This window comes from Lithobates pipiens, unplaced genomic scaffold (genome assembly GCF_037356315.1).
Source record: "Lithobates pipiens isolate NorthernLeopardFrog02 unplaced genomic scaffold, aLitPip1_a1.2 Scaffold_30, whole genome shotgun sequence".
NCBI classification, from domain to species: Eukaryota; Metazoa; Chordata; class Amphibia; order Anura; family Ranidae; genus Lithobates; species Lithobates pipiens.
Window position 1 is genome coordinate 170,945,482 of NW_027507791.1, and position 17,445 is coordinate 170,962,926.

The following is a 17,445-nucleotide window of genomic DNA, read 5'->3' on the forward strand; positions in this document are numbered from 1 at the left end:
ACTGAAAAGACGATATTAGATGAGTGATCTACACATTTCGTTTACTATTTCACTATACCGGCTAAATGTTAATATGTTAATATGTGCTGCGTGTAAGGTAGAAATTTGATGGTTTATTGTGAGCTGGTTTACCAGGATTTAGAGATAGTAATCTGTTTTTACTAGTAATAAATATAGCAAAATAACTATAACGGGTTTAAGTGGAAATACACGAAATAACAGCAACAACGTGTGTAGGTTTTTATCAATCAAGTTCATTACGTGTCTTTAATCATGTAGTGAATATACCCCAATATTGGAGCACAAGGATGAGAAAGCATAATAACTAACAGAGGATGGCATGGCAAAAAGACAAACTGCATTAGAAATGTGAATATGAATTAGAGTTGAAATGCCAATCTCCAGGGCTACGTACAGCAAGGTGTGAGCTAAGCAGCTAAATATTCTGCAATAGCAGAGATTAAGTATTGCAGTCGAAATGAGATCGGAAGCGTTAGTTGCAGTAGCTCCAAAATGACTGAGAAATCATTTCATTACTCTAAATGTAAAAGTTATCCCGGTAGCACTGAGTGGACTGATATTAGATGAGTGATCGTTCTAGTACAAATTCAGTTTCCTATAGCAGAGAGATACCAGCTAAATGTGAGACGAGCAATTAAACTGTTCACGGTAGCTTTGCATTACTCTTAATATGTGCAGCGTGTAAAGAAGCAATAAGATGGTTTTGTATTATCCTAAAATTAGCAGTATACGTAATAAAGGTGAGTAGGTAACCTGGATTTAGACATAGCAAACTCTATAATCTAATTTAGCAAAATTAGAAAAGATAATATTGAGACAGTATATACAGGTCGAGTTTAACTGGAAATACACAAAATATCTAGCTTACCTTTACATTGTTCAATAGAGCGTTGCAAAGTAATACCAAGGCAGAATTGTCGGAATAGCAATTAGATGAGATGATTGCTGTAATCATGAAATATCAGCAACGACTAGGTTTCTATCGGATGAGAAAGTATAATAACTGGCAAAGTATGACATGGCAAAGAGACAAATTGCATTAGAGATGTGAGATGGACATGAAATGTCAATCCCCATTGGTTACTTACATGTAAACGCGGCTACATACAGCAAAGTGTGAGCTAAGCAGCTAAAGGGTATTTAAGAGTAAATTGACGTAGCTTGAAAATTCCAACGTGTAAATCGTTCCATTAAATATGTTACGCACGAAGACGGCTTACACTGACTGTTTTCCGTTTCCATTGGTCATCGGCATAATGTATCAGTAACCATGAACATTAATAGTGATAGACAGCTTACATTAGGATGTATGCATGATGTGAATGTAAAATGAATGTAAAATAGTTGCATTATGTGTTATTAATGTAATCAAACTGTATTGCTATGCTTTGCTACTGCAACCACTTCTCAATCAAGTCCCACTGCTTTTCTCACTTTTTGCCGCTGTTAAAAAATGTGTTGCAAGTGTTATGTGTTACAAATGGTTATCAGTGTGACAGTTAATGTGGAGAAAAAGTAATACACAAAATAGAGTCAGAAAGAGAATCCTATTGCATAGAGGTAGCGAGAGATGGTTGCATTAATCTTAATGTGCAGTGTGTAAAAGGTTTTAAAAAGATGGTTTTGTGTGACTTTTGCTTTAACGTAAAATTAGCTGTAGACATTATAATTTGTTACAATGATTTAGAGATAGTAATCTCTATAAAATAATAATTATAAGTATAGCAAAACAAATTAGGAAAATTTTGAGGCAGTATGTATAGTCGAGATATAGTGAATACACAAAAGGGATCAAGGGATAGTAGCAAAGTCAAGGGATAAATGCAAAGGTACTCTATTTAACAGTAAATTGACGTAGCTTGCAAATTCCAACGTGTAAATCGTTCCATTAATTTTGATGCTCAAGAAGACGGCTTACACTGACTGTTTTCCGTTTCCACTGGAAAGAGAATCCTATTGCATAGAGGTAGCGAGAGATGGTTGCATATGGCAGAAAGACGGCTTACACTGCTTTTCTCACATTTTGCTGCGGTAAAAAGAAATGTTTTGTCACTGTGTTTTAACTGTGACAGATAAGGTGGAGAAAAAGAAGTAATACAGAAAATAGAGTCAAACAGTGGAAACTTTATTTGTCATGACAGCTGATACTTGGTTGAGCAATAAAACTGTTTTATTTAGATGTAAGACTAGTTTTATTCTCTACATATAGGGTTTTCAGAGAGTTGTATAATATAGGCGACCAATAGGACATTTAAATGGCTTAATATTGTAGGGAGGAAGTATCGCTGTTCAAAGGTAAGAGATTGAAAGCTTAGCTTGAAAATGGCCGAGAAATAGTTGCGTTAGTCTAAATTTAAAGGATATGCCGGTACCAATGAGAAAGCTTATATTAGACTAGTTGATGTTTGCATTACACAATCCTATTATTATTATTATTATTATTATTATTATTAAGATCCAAGTGCAGAGAGATACTCAGTTAATGTCAGAGATACTCGGTCAATGTCAGAAAAGCAATAAAACTGTTTACATCGTTAGAGAGCGATATTTACATTACTCTTAGTATGTGCAGCATGTCTGGTAGCAAATGGATGGTTTTGTGAACATTTTGCATTTACAATTAGCGGTAGAACTCATCGAAGTGAATAGATTTAAGCGGATTTTGAGATAGTACTCTCCATTTCTAATAAGAAATATAGAAAAATAAGTCAGGATGGTGTGTCAGGACTGTCACATACTCACAGTCCCGTTACAAATATGCAAAATAGAGCAAAAGAGTACATGGTTTATTTTGATGTATGATAGTTTTATTGCATGCTTGATGTGGATGATTAAAATCTTGTAGTGATCTATATTTAGCATAAGAATGAAAAGGCATAACATGGCAATGAGACAAACTCCATTAGAGATGTGAGCTAGATGAAATGATGAAATGTCTCTGTATAGCCCAGATTGTCTTCTGTTATCACTTAGCATACCCTCTAAATTCACTAGCCTTCTCTATATACACCAGCATGTTTACACTAGCCGGTCTTCTGCATACAATAGCCTGTCTTCGATATACACTAGCCTATGTTCTGAATACACTAGCCCGTCTTCTGTATACATTAGTCTCTCTGTATAAACTAGCATCTCTGTATACCCCAAACTGTCTTCTGTAAAAACTTGTCTCTCTTTATAACCTGTCTAGCCTTTCTTCTGTACACACTAGCTTCTCTGTATACACTAACCAGGCTTCTATATACAATAGCTTCACTCTATGCACTAGCCTCTCTGTATAATCTAGCCTCTCTATATACCCTAGATAGTGTTCTGCATCTCCGTAGTGGTAGCCTCTCCGTAGAAGCCAGCCTTTATTCTGTATTCACTAGCCTTTCTTCTGTATGCTGTAGTCTTCTATATATACTAGCTTCTCTGTACACCCTTGCATCTCTGTAATACACTAAACCCTCTGTATACCACAGCCTGTCTTCTGTATACACTAGACTGTAAACACTAGCTAGCCTGTCTTCTGTACCCACTAGAATCTCTGTATACACTACCCAGTCTTCTGTATACACTGTCAGCTTGGATGTATACCCAAGCCTGTCTTCTGTATACACTAGTCTCTCTATATGCACTGTCCTATCTGTATACACTCGACTCTCTCTATACACTAACCTCTCTATATGCACTAACATCTTTGTATTTGTCTTTAAACTAGCCTCTCTGTGTACCCCAGCCTCATTGTTTACTCTAGCATCTCTGTATACTCAAGCCTATCTGCGTACACGAGTCTGTATTCTGTATTCACTAGCCTGTATTCACTAGCCTTATATATACTAGCTTCTCGCTTCTCTGTACACCCTTGCATCTCTGTACACTAGACTCTCTGAATACACTAAACCCTCAGTATACCACAGCCTGTCTTCTGTATACATTAGACTGTAAAAACTAGCTAGAATACACCAGCCTGTCTTCTTTACCCAATAGACTCTCTGTATGCACTACCCAGTCTTCTGTATACACTGTCAGATTTGATGTATACCCAAGCCTGTCTTCTGTATACACTAGTTTCTCTATATGCACTGTCCTTACTGTATACTCTCGACCCTCTCTATACATTAACCTCTCTATATACACTAACATCTTTGTATATCTCTCTTTAAATTAGCCTCTCTGTGTACCCCAGCCTCACTGTTTACTCTAGCATCTCTGTATACTCAAGCCTATCTACATACACGAGTCTTCTGTATTGTGTATTAACTAGCCTTTCTTCTGTATGCTGTAGTCTTCTATATATACCAGCTTCTCTGTACACCCTTGCATCTCTGTAAACACTGTGTAAACTAGCCAGTCTTATGTATACACTAGACTCTCTGAATACACTAAACTCTCTGTATACCACAGCCTGTCTTCTGTATACACTAGACTGTAAAATCTAGCTAGAATACACCAGCCTGTCTTCTGTACCCACTAGACTCTCTGTATACACTACCCAGTCTTCTGTATAGAATGTCAGCTTTCATGTATACCCTTTCTGTATACACTAGCTTCTCTATATGCACTGTCCTTTCTGTATACACTCGACTCTCTCTATACACTAACCTCTCTATATACACTAACATCTTTGTATTTGTCTTTAAACTAGCCTCTCTGTGTACCCCAGCCTCACTGTTTACTCTAGCATCTCTGTATACTCAAGCCTATCTACATACACGAAACCTGTATTCTGTATTCACTAGCCTTTCTTCTGTATGCTGTAGTCTTCTATATATACCAGCTTCTCTGTACACCCTAGCACTGTAACAGTGCTAGGTTCCTGTATTACAGAAACAGAACACCAGCAATAAGGTGTATACTGTGCAGGAGGCACACAACACCGACTCTAACTTCTGCACTGCAGATGCATGTATTGCAGAAATTGAACACCAGTAATAAAGGGTAGCTTCAGGTGTGTACTGTGCAGGAGGCACATAACACCCACTGTAACAGTGCTAGGTTCCCAAGCAGTAAAGACACTGTCCCTGCCTATCGTCCTCTTTCCCTGACCACCGCAACACACTATACAAGGCCGCCGTGCTGGCGGCCTTATATAGTGTGGGGTGTGTACTAAACCCCCCTGAGCTATAATTGGCCACAGGAATCCTGCCTGTGGTGAATTGTGGCTCTCCTCACACAGGATGTCACATCTGTTCTTATTATATAGAACCTATTATGCTCCTCGTAAACTTTTTCAGTTTGGCCGAACGGCTGGACGCAAGTTGCCCCCGGTGCGGGAACATGGGGGGAGACATGATGCACATGTTTTGGAGATGCCCGAAGTTGATCCGCTACTGGACAGAGGTGACAGGAACCATTGATCGGGTGGTTGGAACCTCCACCAGGATGGGGGCGAAGTATTGTCTCCTGGGATTAGTTGAAGGAGTTGGAAACTCGGGAAGTAGCCAGATGGCAGTTCTGAGATGCCTATTTCAGGCAAGGAAACTGATTGCCCAGCCCTGCTTAGCCTCCAATGTTGGCAATGACTTGTTTTTTTTCGCTTGTTTCCCAAGATGACCATGTTGGCGTTTGTCAAGATGGTTGAGAGTTCCCGAAGAGATCGCCTATGGCCCCATCACCTTGAAAGTGCCTGATCTTGTCTGATCTCGGACGCTAAGCATTGTCGGGCCTGATTAGTAACTGGATGGGAGACCAACTGGGAATACCAGGTGCCGTAGGATTCTTTTTATGTTGTTGGCGTTGACATGGGGTTTTTTTTCCGCTTGTTTCCCAAGGTGATCATCTTGGCATTTGTCAAGAGGGCTGAGAGAGCCCAAAGAAATCTCCTACGGCCACATCCCCCTGAAAGCGCCCGATCTCATCTGATCTCAGAGGCTAAGAAGGGTCCGGCCTAGATAGTATTAAAGGTGCCGTAGGAATCTTTTTATATTGTTGGCTTTGACCTGTTTTTCTTTCGCTTGTTTCCCAAGGTGACCATTTTAGCATCAGTCAAGAGTTTTGAGTATGTCCCAAAGCGTTCGCCTGAGGTCACATCACCCTGAAAGCGCCCGATCTCAGAGGCTAAGCAGGGTCTGGGTCAGATGGGAGACCGGCAGGGTCTATGTTGTTGGCGTTGACCTTTTTTTTTTCACTTGTTTCCCAAGATAACCATCTTGGTATTTGTCAAGAGGGTTGAGAGTGTCTAAATAGAACACCTATGGCCACATCACCCTGAAAGCGCACAATCTCATCTGATCTCGGAGGCCTAGCAGTGTACGGCCTGGTTAATACCTGTATGGGAGACCATCTGTGAATACCAGGTGCCCAACAAGAGGGTTGAGAGTGCCCAAAGAGATCATCTACGGCCCCATCACCCTGAAAGCGCCCAATCTCATCTGATCTCAGAGGCTAAACAGTGTCGGGCCTGGTTAGTACCTGGATGGGAGACTGCCTGGAAATACCAGGTGCCATAGGCTTCTTTTTTTGTTGTTGGCTTTGAACTGTTTTTTTCGCTTGTTTCTCAAGGCGACCATCTTGGCGTTTGTCAAGAGGGTTGGGCGTGTCTTGAAGAGAACGCTTACGGCCACATCACCCTAAAAGCACCCGATCTTGTCTGATTTCAGAGGCTTAGCAGCATCAGGCCTGGTTAGTACCTGGACGGGAGACTGCCTGGGAAGACCAGGTGACATAGAAGGATCTGGCCTGGTTAGTGTCTTGATTGGGAGATCGCCTGGGAATTCCGGATGCCGTAGGATTCTTTTTATGTTGTTGGCTTTGACCTGTTTTTTTTCCCTTGTTTCCCAAGGTGACCATCTTGGCATTTGTCAAGAGGGTTGAGAGTGCACAAAGAAATTGCCTACGGGCACAACACCCTGAAAGCGCCCAATCTCGTTTGGTCTCAGAGGCTAAGCAGGGTTGGGCCTGGTTTGTACCTGGATGAGAGACCTCCTGGGTTTTCCAGATGCCGCAGGCTTCTTTTTATGTTGTTGGCGTTGACTTGTTTTTTTTGTTTGTTTCCCAAGGTGACCATCTTGGCGTTTGTCAAGAGGGTTGAGCGTGCATTTGATCTCAGAGGCTAAGCAGGGTTGGGACATGGTTAGTACCTGGATGGGAGACCACCTGGGATTTCTCGATGCCATAGGCTTTAGTTTTAAGTTGTTGGCATTGACTTATTTTCTTTATTTTTATTATTCTTTTATTAAGTAGAACAACATAAATATAACAGTCAACCATACAGCATGACCCAGGGTCACAATTACATGCTAACAAAAAATAGGCAGCCAAATATTTCTGGGTTCTCAGAGGGGAGTCCTACAGTTTCATGCAGAAAATAGAGAAACCCCACCTCCGACATGTAGTACAGTATAACTAGTGCAGCTCCGTTCGGACAAATGTAATCATGGAGAACAACTGGGACCACAGCGAGCCAGCTTATCATGACCTACGTGAACTAGAGTAAAATATGAGCCGGTCATGTCCAGAACCCTGGGGTTCTTCTGGGTCCCGAAGGCTAGTAAGGAGACAAGGCATAGTCAAAAGGGAGGACGGGGGAAGAAGAGAGTGCAAAGACGGAGAGAGAGGAGGTGGGGGGATGGCGACGGGGAAAAAAAGAAAAATAAAGACAAAAAGGGAGGGGGGGAATGCCACCCAGGGCAGACATGGCCTACGTAGGTAAACGTTAGATGTTCAGTCGTTTTCTGGGACGGAGGCACTGCTCACCTCCCGAATGTAGTCTCGAGTACCAGTGAAATACCTCCAGGGCCTCCATGTAACACTAAATGCCTCTTCAGTGTTGTGAAGGGTGGCGGTCAATTCTTCCATCCGGAGAATATGATTGACTTTGGAATACCACAGCACCTTGGATGGGGGCTGAGGCTGCCTCCACAGTGCGGGAATGCAGGCCCGGGCGGCATTCAGGAGTTGCATTGTGAGGGTTTTTTTGTATTTTCGAACAGGCTGTTCGGTCAAGTGTAGAAGGCACGCTACTGGGAACCCAAAAGTTCCTCAAGGTCGGGCATGCCCAGAAAAGGTGTCCCATGGTCCCCATATCTGAATTTCACCTCCAACAAACATCCGGGATCGATCTATCCATTTTATTCAGAAGGTATGGGACTCTATACCAGCGTGAGACTATCTTGTATCTTGATATTGGTTTGCGATGGAAGCTTTATGTACTAAGGTCAGGATCTTCCCTATCTGTTGTGGGGTAAATGTGATGCCTAAGTCCCTCTCCCATTTGTGGATAAATGGTGGGGGTCGACTCCTCCTCCTGACTACTCAATAGTTTGTACAGGAGGGAGAGGGTGTGTCGCACAGGTTCCCTTTTGTGACAGATGGATTCATAGGGTGTCAGGTCTCTAGGAGTGTAGGGGGCCCTTTGTATGGCCAGAAGAAAGTGACAAAGTTTATAAGCACTAAACAAGTCAAGCGGAGGGTCAGAAAGCTCGGCGACAGTTTGCGTGGTCGGGAGCCCTCCCGTGGGCCACACCTCTCCCAGATGCTGTTTCCCCACCACTGTCAACTGTCGCAGTTTCTTGTTGGTAAATCCCGGTGGGAAGTCTGGATTACCTATAACCGGAGTCATTGGTGATGGCAGGGGAGCAATGTGTGTGCAGCGGAACAACCTCCGCACAACAGCCAACCTAGCTCCCACTATGGGGTGACCTCTGAGGTCTTTTGGTAGGGAGGACAGGAGCCACGGGGAGGTCAATAGGGGAATGGATCCATCCTCAATCTCCATCTCCACCCACTGCTTGTGTGGGCCATTACAATGCCAATCAACGACTCTCTCTAGCAGAGTCACTCTGTAGTATTGTCTGAGATCTGGGACACCCAGACCCCCCTTGTCCTTTGGTCTGGCAAGCAATTGCAAACGGGCTTTGGGCAGTTTGCGCGCCCAAATAAAGTCCCGGAGCAGCACCTGTAGTCGTCTGAAAAAAATTGGGGGTAACCGGATCGGTAATGTCTGGAACATGTATAAGATCCGAGGGAGGGCCATCATTTTGAATGCATTACAGCGCCCGAACCAGGTCAGTGTTAAACCATGCCAGTTTCCCAAATCAGATTTCAGTCTATCCAGGAGAGGAACAAAATTAAGCAGGTACAATTGCGCTAAATCCGCTGCGATGTTAACGTATAGATTTTTCAGCCCAGTAGAATGGAAAAGAGGTGCGGAGCCTCTTGGCCTCACCATCCGGGACCGATATATTCAATACAGCCGACTTGGCGCAATTGTTTTTATAGTTTGATAGGCTGCCGTGTCGCTGTAGAGACGCAAGTATTTTGGGAAGCAAAATGTGTGGATTGGAGACGGAAAAAATTAGATCGTCAGCGTACGCCGCAATTTTGTGGTGTGCCGAGGGTTTGGATATGCCAGTAATATTCGGGTCATTCCAAACGTGACACATAAGTGGTTCCAGTGTCAGAATTAAAATTAGGGGAGACAGAGACCACCCCTGCCTCGTCCCATTAGTGATGGGGAAAGAGTCCGAGCACCACTCGGTCACCCGTACCGCTGCCGATGGCGTGGAGTAAAGCGACATTACCCAGCTCATCATGTTGGGGCCAAGACCTATATGTTCCAGGGTGGCCTGCATAAAGTGCCAAGGTGACCATCTTGGCGTTTGTCAAGAGGGTTGAAAGTGCCTGAAGAGATTGCCTACGGGCACATCACCCTGAAAGCACCCGATCTCGTTTGATGTTGGAGGCTAATAGAGTCGGGCCTTGTTAGTACCTGGATGGGAGACCGCCTGGGAATACCAGGTGTCGTAGACTTCTTTTTATGTTGTTGGCGTTGACCTGTTTTTTTTTCGCTTATTTCCCAAAGTGACCATCTTGGTGTTTGTCAAGAGGGTTGAGAGTGCCTGAAGAGATTGCCTATGGCCACATCACTCTGAAAGCACCCAATCTCATCTGATCTTGGAGGCTAAGAAGAGTCGGGCCTGGTTAGTACCTGGATGGGAGACCACCTGGGATTACCAGTTATTGTAGGCTTCTTTTTATGTTGTTGGCGTTGATTCGTTTTCTTTTTTTTGCTTGTTTCCCAAGGTGACCATCTTGGCATTTGTCAAGAGGGTTGAGAGTGCCCAAAGAGATCGCTTACAGCAGCATCACCCTGAAAGAGCCCAATCTCGTCTGATCTCGGATGCTAAACAGTGTCGGGCCTGGTTAGTACCTGGATGGGAGACCGCCTGGGAATACCAGGTGCCATAGGCTTCTGTTTTTTTTGTTTTTTTATTTAGTAGTATGCGACATACAATGCAAAGGCAACTTCACAGAATGTGTGATACAAATAGTTACAAACAAATGATCATATTGCATGGATATCAGAGCCAATGGTAAGACGTCTGAGGAAAATAGCACGTGTACAGCTTTGCGGTCATATCAAGATGAGATTAAAGCTCCATCTCGTTGGGATCCTCTACCACTTAAAATATTATTGATACTAGCCCTGCTACCCTCGAAGAGTTTAGATATCCATAGATAGGGGAAGAGTATTGTGTAGTAGTCAAATGGGGTCGGAACATACCATTTTCTTTTCCCTTTTTTGAGTTAAGAAGGGAAATAGTAGAACTGAAAGGAGGGAGAAGGGGAAAGAGAAGATTGGGGAAGGAAATGGCAGAAAAGGAAAAGAAGGGGTAAGGGGGTGTCGTGGGTAGAGTGGATAGGATGGGGTCCCCTCCCAGGGAGCAAGAGACGCCCTCGGCTCACCAGCTCATCAGCTGTCCAACGTTTGGAACAGCGATCTCCAACGATCACCATGAGCTTACTATGTCTCGCGGAGGTATTCTTCCGAAAAGCGAAACTGGGTCCAGTAGAACCATCTGTTCCCATGCTCCTCCGTTTTATCCCTCATTGTGGCAGTCAGGTCTTCCATTCGTTCAATATCATTTACCCTTGCGAACCACTGGGTCACCATTGGAGCAGATTGCTCTTTCCACTGACTTGGGATGCAGGCCCTAGCTGCATTGAGGAGATGTTTAAGTAAGGACTTATGATAACGCTTTCTCGACATAGGAGTTAGATTGAGAAGAACTGCTGCGGGATCATTGGCTAAGGAAATGTCTGTGAACTTGTGGATGAGTCTCAGGACAGGCTGCCAGAATGTTTGTAATTTAGGGCTTTCCCAGAAAATGTGGAGAATGGGGCCACATTTGGTCCACAGCGACAGGAGCGGTCAGATTGACCGGGGAATATTTTGGCCAACACCACCGGTGTACGATACCAGCGTGTGATCAGCTTATATGAGATCTCCTGACATTTACTGCAGAGTGACGACTTTTGGGCGAAAAAGAGTATTCTATCCTTCTGTGGTTTGGAGAATGTAGTTTGTAAGTCCCTTTTCCATTTAGCTAGGAAGGGTGGATCCGTGGAGGATTGTGCGTCTGTCAGGATTTGGTAGGACCTAGAGAGGGAACCACGAACTGGGCCATCATAAAGGCAAAGTTCCTCGAAGGGGTGGAATTGTCTAGAGAAGAACGAATGGTTAGGTAGTGATCCGAGGAAATGGATTAGCTGTCTAGCTCTTCAGCTATCCAATGCAACAGGTACTTGCTCTAGCAGTATGGTCCCCACGGGAATCAAGCCCGTGGGTCCAAGAAATAGGGCTGCTCTCAGAAGCCCTTTCGGGGCTTGCCTGGTAAAGGCCTGGTCAGACAGGCCCGGAGGGAATCTAGGATGTCCAATAATTGGGGTCATAGGAGAATGGAAGTTAGTCAGGTGGGAAAGGTGAAAAAAACTATCCATCTCGGCGAGCGAGGGGCCAATTAACGGGTGAGTAGTCACACAGGGCTCCAATGGCCTCCCCGCCCAAGGCAGACCAGCCAGTGGAACCCGCGCCATCTCCTGCTCTAGCTTGACCCATAGCTTCAGTTCCCCATGCCGGTGTCTTATCACATATGGTCCCCCATCGGATAGTGTCCGCTGTGTACTGCGCATTCCGAAAATTGCCGAGCATGAACGGCGCCTGCGCACTGAGTCCAGGTTCTATCCCCACTATCCAAGTGGACATAGAGTAAGAATATAAAAGAGCCGAGCGCAGCGAGGCAAAGCCCGAAGCGTGGCGAGCTAAGCTCGCCTGCAAGGGACCCTCTAATATTCACAACCCTATGTCCGCTTGGATGGTGGGGCTACCACCTCCACTCACCGCGCAGGCGGCGTTCAGCTTTGGAGATTTTCCGAAGCTTCGTCTGCTCCGTACTGTGCATGCGCAGTACGGCGTGGACACTATATCATGACCGGACAGTATATGGCAGAACACCGGCACCAGTCAACCACCGGTGTCATGTGCGTCGCTGTGTAATATAGAGCAGGGTCCGGGAAGCCAATACCTCCCCGCAATTTCGGTCGCAATAGCATTGCCCTACCAATACGCATATGTTTTCCGCGCCAGAGGAACTTGATAAAGATTGAGCGAACCACATGAAAGAAAGTCTGGGGTATTTTGATAGGTAAGGCTTGTAGTAGATACAGAAGTCGTGGCATCGTGTTCATCTTCAACACATTACAGCGTCCGAACCATGACAGAGCTAGTGGGTCCCATCTTTTAAGGTCCGCTGTAAGCCCATAGGCTTCTTTTTATGTTGTTGGCTTTGACCTGTTTTTTTTGCTTGTTTCTCAAGGCGACCATCTTGGCGTTTGTCAAGAGGGTTGGGCGTGTCTTGAAGAGAACGCTTACGGCCACATCAACCTGAAAGCACCCGATGTCGTCTGATTTCAGAGGCTAAGCAGCGTCAGGCCTGGTTAGTACCTGGATGGGAGACTCCCTGGGAAGACCAGGTGCCATAGAAGGATCTGGTCTGGTTAGTGACTTTTTTTTTTTTTTAATTCTTTATTTACGGATTGCAGGTAATACAGAGACAAACTGTAAAAGACATAGATCCCTCAGTTTTCCAGGTTAACAAAAATACATAGTTAATACTTTGTGGGGGACCGGGGGAAACCTAACAACTTATGTCAGCAGCAGCCCCAGCCGTGGCTAGGCCACCACATTATCCCACTCTAATGATCTGGCACCCCAGTGTCTACTTATAAACCAGGGCAGTCCCCGGGGCGATCCCCCTCAAGGCCCAAACTGAGGGGCCTCTAACATCGGTCACCTTCATTCTACTGGTCAAAGAGCTCAGCCGGGACCACCCCGAGGGCCGCCAACCCCTGGCTGGGAAATCGAGGGAACAAAACGAAAAGATCCTTGCAATCACCATGTATTTTAATTATACTTGGGAGTTAGGGGGTAGGGAAAGAGGGGGGAGCAAATGGGCAGGAGAAGGGTATGGGGGTAGAAAGAATGAAAGTTATAGGGGGCTAACAGTGCTACGAGGCAGACGGGGGAGAGAGTGAACCAGGGTGGTATACGAGAAGGGAGAGAAAGAAAGAGGACTCCGATGGGTTCCCGCGACCGGACCCTTCCCTCTATACACGTGCCAGAGCCTACAGATAGGATCTGTATGCATCGGAAAACCTGAACAGGCTCCAAGACAACCAACGAGCAGTGTGCTCTTCCTCCCTGTCGCCTAACGCTGATGTGAGCTGTTCCATACGGTAGATGTCGCAAACTCTTGCAAACCAGTGAGACACCAGTGGAGCGGCCTGCTGTTTCCACATGCTAGGTATACATGCCTTGGCCCCACTCAGAAGATGTTTTAAGAGAGATTTATGGTACTTCTTGCTCGAGAGTGGGGTCAGATTGAGGAAGATCGCAGCTGCGTTGTTCTGGAGATCAATAGCCGTGAGGTCAAAAATGATATTGAGAACCTGTCTCCAGAAATGGGCCAGTTGAGGGCATTCCCAGAAGATATGTAGTAACGTGCCGGCTTGTTCACCGCATCTCCAGCACAAAGGGCTGTGACCGGGAAACATAGCCGCCAGGACAGTGGGGGTCCTGTACCATCGGGTCAAAATTTTATAAGCTATTTCCTGGTATTTACTACATAGGGATGACTTGTGCGCAAAAAGAAGCACGCGGTTCTTCTGGTCTGGCGAGAGCCGGACATGCAGGTCTCGCTCCCATTTTTCCACGAACACCAGGTTACCCTGGGAGAGTTGGTCCAGTAGGATGCGATATGACAGGGAAAGAGACCCTCGGGTCGGTTCCTCTCCTGAGCATACCTCCTCAAACGATGTTAGGGGTCTGCGGAATTCGCCACTGTTTGGCAAAGATTTCAAGAAGTGGGAGAGTTGGGCAAGCTTCCACTGTCCCAGGGCCGTGGTTGCTAACGCCTCGTACATAGTGGAGACCGCTGTCCACGTCCTAGGGCCAAGAAAAGAAGAGGCCCGCACAAGGTCCCGGTCAGGGTCGAGGCGGAAAGACTTTTCCGTCATGCCGGGTTCAAAGCGTGGGTGTCCAATAATAGGAGTCATGGGCGAAGGGAAACTGGGCACGCCCGTCAGGGTAAAATATCTGTCTAGCTCTTGTAACGTTGGCTCAATGAGTGGGTGTGCCCACGTCGCTCCCGACCAGCCCGGTCCACTCCAGGGCAAACCCTCAAGTGGAAATGGTACGGATTCACGCTCCAGACGAACCCACAGCTTATCCTTCAGGTGTCTGCACCAGTCAACTACTCTGTTCATGTGCACCGCCGTATATTACCATGCCGGATCTGGGAGGCCAATCCCTCCCTTGTCTTTTGGTCTGAGCAGTAATGTTCGGCTGAGTCTTGGAGGCCTGCCCTGCCATACGTATCGAATAAAGATGGAGCGCATGGCTTTAAAAAATGATTGGGGGATTTTTATCGGTAAGGCTTGTAATAGATACAAGAGTCTGGGCATTACATTCATTTTGAGCACATTGCATCTCCCAAACCAAGAGGTCGCCAACTTTGACCACCTCTCTAGATCTACGGCAACATTTTTTAGAAGCGGTTGGAAATTCAATTGGAAAATCAGATGTGGGTCCGGGGGAACCAGCGATGGGAGGTTTGCCGAAGCTAGGTACTCGTCAATGGCCGCTGTGCCGGCCTGGAGGGCGTCTCCTGAGTCCCGGGGGTGCAAGTTATAAAGGGCTTCATAGAAAGATCGGAAACACTCCGCTATCTCCCGTGAATCATGAAGCTTGGCACCCGAAGGGGAGGTTATGGTTGGAATGAAGGACGCGTTGCGTTGGGCACGCAGGGAGTTCGCTAGGGACCTACTACACTTGACTCCATATTCATAATACGTCCTGCGGACCCACATGAGTCTGGTTCTAGCCTGAAAGAGAGAGAAATCTCTGATTTGTTCTCTAAGATCTCTCACCTCCACCTCCAGCGCAGCAGTCGGCTGGGATTTGTGTCGTTGTTCACACGCATGCAACTTGGCAATAAGTTTGGAGAGAGCCTCAGTTTTGGCCACTTTGAGTCTATGACCATGTTTAATAAGAATGCCCCTAATGTAGCATTTATGAGCCGCCCATAACATGAGGGGGTTGGAAACAGAATCACGGTTATGATCAAAGTAACTTTCTAATTCCCTAAGCAGGTCTGCGTGGGTCTCAGGGTCCTTCAGGAGAGACTCGTTCAGTCTCCACCAGGACTGACCACGCGACTCCTGTTGTAGCTTCAGCATCAAAGAAATCGGGGCATGGTCAGACAGGGCTATGTGGCCTATCTGAGCGTCTGTGACCGCCGGGATAGCATTGTGGGCGACTAAAAACATATCTATACGTGAGTAAGAACCACGAGCGGTGGAAAAGAACGTATAGTCCCTATCCTGTGGGTGAAGCGTACGCCACACATCGATCAGTCGGTGGGAGTGTAGCAGGTCTCTTATGTGTGAACGCGTTCTCGCAGAAATCGCAAAGGTGCCCGATGATGAGTCTCTGCGGGGGTCCAAGGTGAGGTTAAAGTCCCCCCCAATGATCAAAGTACCCTCTGAGAATGCAGCCAGGGCATCCAAGGATGCTTCTAAGGCCGGCAGCTGGTCCACATTCGCCATGTATAGGTTGGCAAGAGTAAAAGTTTGCGAGTGGAGAGTTCCCTTAATGAAGAGATATCTCCCTTCACTATCGGCTTGGACAGCTAACAGGCGCCACGGCAAGTTTTTAGCAAGAAGAACACACACTCCTCTCGATTTGGAAGTAGGGGACGTGCTGTGGTGGGCCAGGGGGAAGTGCTTACTATAAAGCCGTGGTATTTGGTCTGTCCTGAAATGGGTCTCCTGGAGGAAAACTATTTGGGGCTTCATCCGCCACAATTCTGTTAGGCAGCTGGACCTTTTTTCAGGTACATTCAGCCCTTTCACATTACAGGAAACCAGCTTCAGGGCCATGACGGCAGTGGTACCCGGCCGGCGGTCCCCACCAGAGTCAGTAGTAGATATAGAGTTCAAGCACAGAGGAAGAGGAGGAGAAAAAGGAAAAGCAGTAACGAAGCGGAGAAGGTCCGGAGTTAGTAGGGAGGAGGAGGGTAGGAGGGGTGGGGATAGATCGGGGAATTGCTAAAGCTCCTATCGGAGAGAACCTGCCGGTTAGGGCAGAGGGGCCTAGTGGGGGAAGAGGTAAGGCACTGCAGAGGGAGGAACTCGTCGGTGCAGTACCCCTCCAGCATCCCATGGTCCATGCAGTCACAATCGGGCGTGCACGGAGCTTCTTTGGCATCTTAACTACGACATCAAACGCATTATAGAACATCACTGCAGCAGGTATCGGGCAGTTAACAACAGTAGAACAGTGCATAATTAGACCAACATATTAAACTTTTCAACACAGAGTATAGATAACTTTATACCACCCAGGCACCCACCCCTCCCCCCCCCCCAGAAAAAAAAAAAGGAAAAAAAGGGGGGGGGGAGGAGGAGAGGGGGAGGGAGCAGGAACGCCGCCCAGGGGCACCCGGGGGCACCACCAGGCAGTCCAAAAACACAAAGAGCGCCGAGACTAGGGCACCTGTAGATAAACAGTAACGAGAATGGTGAACAGTACCGCCAATAACTCAGGGCTTCGTCCAGGAAGCGCAGTGTCCAACTCTGTTCTTCCAATGTCCTTCCTCTCCCCTAGCTGGGGCGCTGGGAACAATGGCCCGTGGCATGGTAAACAACACAAAGCTGGATACTCCAGCCGTCTATGTTGGTAGAGAAAAAGAAAACAAAAAAAAAAGGGTATAACACAGGAATAACGGAAAATTACTGTACTCTCTCAGGGTTCACGATCTTGAGGGGCCTGCGATCTCTGATGTTGGGATCGACGGTGGCGTCTCACTCTCTGTTGCCTGGTTGAGGGGTTGTTCGTCGGGGCCACTGCTCCCTGGGGGACAACAGGAGCCAACCAGTCGGGGACCTGAACTGAGGGCAGGCCCAAAGCCTCCAGAAAGGACGGGACCTCCGAAGGGTGTCGTAGCGCAAGGGGCCTCCCATTTTTGCGCACTATAAGGTGAAACGGATGGCCCCACTTGTATGGAATCCTCCGTTCAGTTAGGTGTTCCAGAAGGGGTCGCAGACAGCGTCTCATCTGGAGGGTCTTGCGGGATACATCTGGCAGAAGGGTGACTTGGG

At 46.5% G+C, this 17,445-nt stretch overlaps 4 pseudogenes; all 4 read left to right on the plus strand.

Annotated features, from left to right (window-relative positions):
- The first annotated feature begins 5,604 nt into the window (after positions 1–5,604).
- LOC143949398 (5S ribosomal RNA) lies at positions 5,605–5,723 on the plus strand (annotated as a pseudogene).
- A 616-nt stretch (positions 5,724–6,339) lies between these two features.
- LOC143949726 (5S ribosomal RNA) lies at positions 6,340–6,458 on the plus strand (annotated as a pseudogene).
- A 3,398-nt stretch (positions 6,459–9,856) lies between these two features.
- Positions 9,857–9,975, plus strand: LOC143947607 (5S ribosomal RNA; annotated as a pseudogene).
- Positions 9,976–10,078: 103 nt separating this feature from the next.
- Positions 10,079–10,197, plus strand: LOC143949297 (5S ribosomal RNA; annotated as a pseudogene).
- The last annotated feature ends 7,248 nt before the right edge of the window (positions 10,198–17,445 follow it).